This window comes from Haematobia irritans, chromosome 4 (assembly GCF_050003625.1).
Source record: "Haematobia irritans isolate KBUSLIRL chromosome 4, ASM5000362v1, whole genome shotgun sequence".
NCBI lineage: Eukaryota > Metazoa > Arthropoda > Insecta > Diptera > Muscidae > Haematobia > Haematobia irritans.
This window is the reverse complement of record NC_134400.1, coordinates 139895737-139903161: the sequence shown is the minus strand read 5'-3', so window position 1 is coordinate 139903161 and position 7425 is coordinate 139895737.

The window sequence follows — 7425 nt, the reverse complement described above, 5'->3', positions numbered from 1 at the left end:
TTTATATGAAAAACTTCTTTTGCACATATCTCCTTAAATATGCGTCCTAGAGCGAAAAGGACTTTAATTCGTGACCAACCCCAAAAAATTGAAAAATCCACCCAAAACCTAAAAAAATTGCAATTTTTATATGAAAAACTTCTTTTGCCCATATCTCCTAAACTAAGCATCCTAGAGCGAAAAGGACTTTAATTCGTGACCACCCCCAAAAAATTGAAAAATCCACCCAAAGCCTAAAAAACTTAAAATTTTTATATGAAAAACTTCTTTTGCCCATATCTCCTAAACTAAGCGTCCTAGAGCGAAAAGGACTTTAATTCGTGACCACCCCCAAAAAATTGAAAAATCCACCCAAAACCTAAAAAAATTGAAATTTGTATATGAAAAACTTCTTTTGCCAATATCTCCTTAAATCTGCGTCCGAGAGCGAAAAGGACTTTAATTCGTGACCACCCCCAAAAAATTGAAAAATCCACCCAAAACCTAAAAAAATTGAAATTTTTATATGAAAAACTTCTTTTGCCCATATTTCCTAAACTAAGCGCCCTAGAGCGAAAAGGACTTTAATTCGTGACCACCCCCAAAAAATTGAAAAATCCACCCAAAACCTAAAAAAATTGAAATTTTTATATGAAAAACTTCTTTTGCCCATATCTCCTTAAATATGCGTCCTAGAGCGAAAAGGACTTTAATTCGTGACCACCCCCAAAAAATTGAAAAATCCACCCAAAACCTAAAAAAATTGAAATTTTTATATGAAAAACTTCTTTTGCCCATATTTCCTAAACTAAGCGCCCTAGAGCGAAAAGGACTTTAATTCGTGACCACCCCCAAAAAATTGAAAAATCCACCCAAAACCTAAAAAAATTGAAATTTTTATATGAAAAACTTCTTTTGCCCATATCTCCTAAACTAAGCGTCCTAGAGCGAAAAGGACTTTAATTCGTGACCACCCCCAAAAAAATGAAAAAACCACTCAAAACCTTAAAAAAATTGGAATTTTTATATAAAAAACTTCTTTTGCCCATATCTCCTAAACTAAGCGCCCTAGAGCGAAAAGGACTTTAATTCGTGACCACCCCCAAAAAATTTAAAAATCCACCCAAAACCTAAAAAAATTGAAATTTTTATATGAAAAACTTCTTTTGCCCATATCTCCTTAAATATGCGTCCTAGAGCGAAAAGGACTTTAATTCGTGACCACCACCAAAAAAAATTGAAAAATCCACCCAAAACCTAAAAAAATTGAAATTTTTATATGAAAAACTTCTTTTGCCCATATCTCCTAAAATAAGCGTCCTAGAGCGAAAAGGACTTTAATTCGTGACCACCCCCTAGAGCGAAAAGGGCTTTAATTTGTGACCACCCCCAAAAAATTGAAAAATCCACCCAAAACCTACAAAAATTGAAATTTTTATATGAAAAACTTCTTTTGCCCATATCTCCTTAAATATGCGTCCTAGAGCGAAAAGGACTTTAATTCGTGACCACCCGCAAAAAATTGAAAAATCCACCCAAAACCTAAAAAAATTTAAATTTTTATATGAACAACATCTTTTGCCCATATCTCCTTAAATATGCGTCCTAGAGCGAAAAGGAATTTAATTCGTGACCACCCCCAAAAAATTGAAAAATCCACCCAAAACCTAAAAAAATTGAAATTTTTATATGAAAAACTTCTTTTGCCCATATTTCCTAAACTAAGCGCCCTAGAGCGAAAAGGACTTTAATTCGTGACCACCCCCAAAAAATTGAAAAATCCACCCAAAACCTAAAAAAATTGAAATTTTTATATGAAAAACTTCTTTTGCCCATATCTCCTTAAATATGCGTCCTAGAGCGAAAAGGACTTTAATTCGTGACCACCCCCAAAAAATTGAAAAATCCACCCAAAACCTAAAAAAATTGAAATTTTTATATGAAAAATTTCTTTTGCCCATATCTCCTTAAATATGCGTCCTAGAGCGAAAAGGACTTTAATTCGTGACCACCCCCAAAAAATTGAAAAATCCACCCAAAACCTAAAAAAAATGAAATTTTTATATGAAAAACTTCTTTTGCCCATATTTCCTAAACTAAGCGTCCTAGAGCGAAAAGGACTTTAATTCGTGACCACCCCCAACAAATTGAAAAATCCACCCAAAACCTAAAAAAATTGAAATTTTTATATGAAAAACTTCTTTTGCCCATATCTCCTAAACTAAGCGTCCTAGAGCGAAAAGGACTTTAATTCGTGACCACCCCCAAAAAATTGAAAAATCCACCCAAAACCTAAAAAAATTGAAATTTTTATATGAAAAACTTCTTTTGCCCATATCTCCTTAAATATGCGTCCTAGAGCGAAAAGGAATTTAATTCGTGACCACCCCCAAAAAATTGAAAAATCCACCCAAAACCTAAAAAAATTTAAATTTTTATATGAAAAACTTCTTTTGCCCATATCTCCTTAAATATGCGTCCTAGAGCGAAAAGGACTTTAATTCGTGACCACCCCCAAAAAATTGAAAAATCCACCCAAAACCTAAAAAACTTGCAATTTTTATATGAAAAACTTCTTTTGCCCATATCTCCTTAAATATGCGTCCTAGAGCGAAAAGGACTTTAATTCGTGACCACCCCCAAAAAATTGAAAAATCCACCCAAAACCTAAAAAAATTGAAATTTTTATATGAAAAACTTCTTTTGCCCATATCTCCTAAACTAAGCGTCCTAGAGCGAAAAGGACTTTAATTCGTGACCAACCCCCAAAAAATTGAAAAATCCACCCAAAACCTAAAAAAATTGAAATTTTTATATGAAAAACTTCTTTTGCACATATCTCCTTAAATATGCGTCCTAGAGCGAAAAGGACTTTAATTCGTGACCACACCCAAAAAATTGAAAAATCCACCCAAAACCTAAAAAAATTGAAATTTTTATATGAAAAACTTCTTTTGCCCATATCTCCTAAAATAAGCGTCCTAGAGCGAAAAGGACTTTAAAAAAATTGAAATTTTTATATGAAAAACTTCTTTTGCCCATATCTCCTTAAATATGCGTCCTAGAGCGAAAAGGACTTTAATTCGTGACCACCCCCAAAAAAATTGAAAAATCCACCCAAAACTTAAAAAAATTGAAATTTTTATATGAAAAACTTCTTTTGCCCATATCTCCTAAAATAAGCGTCCTAGAGCGAAAAGGACTTTAATTCGTGACCACCCCCAAAAAATTGAAAAATCCACCCAAAACCTAAAAAAATTGAAATTTTTATATGAAAAACTTCTTTTGCCCATATCTCCTAAACTAAGCGTCCTAGAGCGAAAAGGACTTTAATTCGTGACCACCCCCAAAAAATTTAAAAATCCACCGAAAACCTAAAAAAATTGAAATTTTTTTATGAAAAACTTCTTTTGCCCATATCTCCTTAAATATGCGTCCTAGAGCGAAAGGACTTTAAGTCGTGACCACCCCCAAAAAATTGAAAAATCCACCCAAAACCTAAAGAAATTGAAATTTTTATATGAAAAACTTCTTTTACCCATATCTCCTTAAATATGCGTCCTAGAGCGAAAAGGACTTTAATTCGTGACCACCCCCAAAAAATTGAAAAATCCACCCAAAACCTAAAAAAATTTAAATTTTTATATGAAAAACTTCTTTTGCCCATATCTCCTAAACTAAGCGTCCTAGAGCGAAAAGGACTTTAATTCGTGACCACCCCCAAAAAATTGAAAAATCCACCCAAAACCTAAAAAAATTTAAATTTTTATATGAAAAACTTCTTTTGCCCATATCTCCTAAACTAAGCGTCCTAGAGCGAAAAGGACTTTAATTCGTGACCAACCCCCAAAAAATTGAAAAATCCACCCAAAACCTAAAAAAATTGAAATTTTTATATGAAAAACTTCTTTTGCACATATCTCCTTAAATATGCGTCCTAGAGCGAAAAGGACTTTAATTCGTGACCACACCCAAAAAATTGAAAAATCCACCCAAAACCTAAAAAAATTGAAATTTTTATATGAAAAACTTCTTTTGCCCATATCTCCTAAAATAAGCGTCCTAGAGCGAAAAGGACTTTAAAAAAATTGAAATTTTTATATGAAAAACTTCTTTTGCCCATATCTCCTTAAATATGCGTCCTAGAGCGAAAAGGACTTTAATTCGTGACCACCCCCAAAAAAATTGAAAAATCCACCCAAAACTTAAAAAAATTGAAATTTTTATATGAAAAACTTCTTTTGCCCATATCTCCTAAAATAAGCGTCCTAGAGCGAAAAGGACTTTAATTCGTGACCACCCCCAAAAAATTGAAAAATCCACCCAAAACCTAAAAAAATTGAAATTTTTATATGAAAAACTTCTTTTGCCCATATCTCCTAAACTAAGCGTCCTAGAGCGAAAAGGACTTTAATTCGTGACCACCCCCAAAAAATTTAAAAATCCACCGAAAACCTAAAAAAATTGAAATTTTTTTATGAAAAACTTCTTTTGCCCATATCTCCTTAAATATGCGTCCTAGAGCGAAAGGACTTTAAGTCGTGACCACCCCCAAAAAATTGAAAAATCCACCCAAAACCTAAAGAAATTGAAATTTTTATATGAAAAACTTCTTTTACCCATATCTCCTTAAATATGCGTCCTAGAGCGAAAAGGACTTTAATTCGTGACCACCCCCAAAAAATTGAAAAATCCACCCAAAACCTAAAAAAATTTAAATTTTTATATGAAAAACTTCTTTTGCCCATATCTCCTAAACTAAGCGTCCTAGAGCGAAAAGGACTTTAATTCGTGACCACCCCCAAAAAATTGAAAAATCCACCCAAAACCTAAAAAAATTTAAATTTTTATATGAAAAACTTCTTTTGCCCATATCTCCTAAACTAAGCGTCCTAGAGCGAAAAGGACTTTAATTCGTGACCACCCCCAAAAAATTGAAAAATCCACCCAAAACCTAAAAAAATTGAAATTTTTATATGAAAAACTTCTTTTGCCCATATCTCCTTAAATATGCGTCCTAGAGCGAAAAGGACTTTAATTCGTGACCACCCCCAAAAAATTGAAAAATCCACCCAAAACTTAAAAAAATTGAAATTTTTATATGAAAAACTTCTTTTGCCCATATCTCCTTAAATATGCGTCCTAGAGCGAAAAGGACTTTAATTCGTGACCACCCCCAAAAAATTGAAAAATCCACCCAAAACCTAAAAAAATTGAAATTTTTATATGAAAAGCTTCTTTTGCCCATATCTCCTAAAATAAGCGTCCTAGAGCGAAAAGGACTTTAATTCGTGACCACCCCCAAAAAATTGAAAAATCCACCCAAAATCTAAAAAAATTGAAATTTTTATATGAAAATTTTTATATGCAATTTTTATATGAAAAACTTCTTTTGCCCATATCTCCTTAAATATGCGTCCTAGAGCGAAAAGGACTTTAATTCGTGACCACCCCCAAAAAATTGAAAAATCCACCCAAAACCTAAAAACATTGAAATTTTTGTATGAAAAACTTCTTTTGCCCATATCTCCTTAAATATGCGTCCTAGAGCGAAAAGGACTTTAATTCGTGACCACCCCCAAAAAATTGAAAAATCCACCCAAAACCTAAAAACATTGAAATTTTTGTATGAAAAACTTCTTTTGCCCATATCTCGTTAAATATGCGTCCTAGAGCGAAAAGGACTTTAATTCGTGACCACCCCCAAAAAATTGAAAAATCCACCCAAAACCTAAAAAAATTGAAATTTTTATATGAAAAACTTACTTTGCCGATACCTCCTTAAATATGCGTCCTAGCGCGAAAAGGACTTTAATTCGTGACCACCCCCAAAAATTTAAAAATCCACCCAAAACCTAAAAAAATTGACATTTTTATATGAAAAACTTCTTTTGCCAATATCTCCTAAACTAAGCGTCCTAGCGCGAAAAGGACTTTAATTCGTGACCACCCCCGAAAAATTGAAAAGTCCACCCAAAACCTAAAAAAATTGAAATTTTTATATGAAAAACTTCTTTTGCCCATATCTCCTAAACTAAGCGTCCTAGAGCGAAAAGGACTTTAATTCGTGACCACCCCCTAGAGCGAAAAGGGCTTTAATTCGTGACCACCCCCAAAAAATTGAAAAATCCACCCAAAACCTAAAAAAATTGAAATTTTTATATGAAAAACTTCTTTTGCCCATATCTCCTTAAATATGCGTCCTAGAGCGAAAAGGACTTTAATTCGTGACCACCCGCAAAAAATTGAAAAATCCACCCAAAACCTAAAAAATTTTAAATTTTTATATGAACAACATCTTTTGCCCATATCTCCTTAAATATGCGTCCTAGAGCGAAAAGGAATTTAATTCGTGACCACCCCCAAAAAATTGAAAAATCCACCCAAAACCTAAAAAAATTGAAATTTTTATATGAAAAACTTCTTTTGCCCATATTTCCTAAACTAAGCGCCCTAGAGCGAAAAGGACTTTAATTCGTGACCACCCCCAAAAAATTGAAAAATCCACCCAAAACCTAAAAAAATTGAAATTTTTATATGAAAAACTTCTTTTGCCCATATCTCCTTAAATATGCGTCCTAGAGCGAAAAGGACTTTAATTCGTGACCACCCCCAAAAAATTGAAAAATCCACCCAAAACCTAAAAAAATTGAAATTTTTATATGAAAAATTTCTTTTGCCCATATCTCCTTAAATATGCGTCCTAGAGCGAAAAGGACTTTAATTCGTGACCACCCCCAAAAAATTGAAAAATCCACCCAAAACCTAAAAAAAATGAAATTTTTATATGAAAAACTTCTTTTGCCCATATTTCCTAAACTAAGCGTCCTAGAGCGAAAAGGACTTTAATTCGTGACCACCCCCAACAAATTGAAAAATCCACCCAAAACCTAAAAAAATTGAAATTTTTATATGAAAAACTTCTTTTGCCCATATCTCCTAAACTAAGCGTCCTAGAGCGAAAAGGACTTTAATTCGTGACCACCCCCAAAAAATTGAAAAATCCACCCAAAACCTAAAAAAATTGAAATTTTTATATGAAAAACTTCTTTTGCCCATATCTCCTTAAATATGCGTCCTAGAGCGAAAAGGAATTTAATTCGTGACCACCCCCAAAAAATTGAAAAATCCACCCAAAACCTAAAAAAATTTAAATTTTTATATGAAAAACTTCTTTTGCCCATATCTCCTTAAATATGCGTCCTAGAGCGAAAAGGACTTTAATTCGTGACCACCCCCAAAAAATTGAAAAATCCACCCAAAACCTAAAAAACTTGCAATTTTTATATGAAAAACTTCTTTTGCCCATATCTCCTTAAATATGCGTCCTAGAGCGAAAAGGACTTTAATTCGTGACCACCCCCAAAAAATTTAAAAATCCACCCAAAACCTAAAAAAATTGAAATTTTTATATGAAAAACTTCTTTTGCCCATATCTCCTAAACT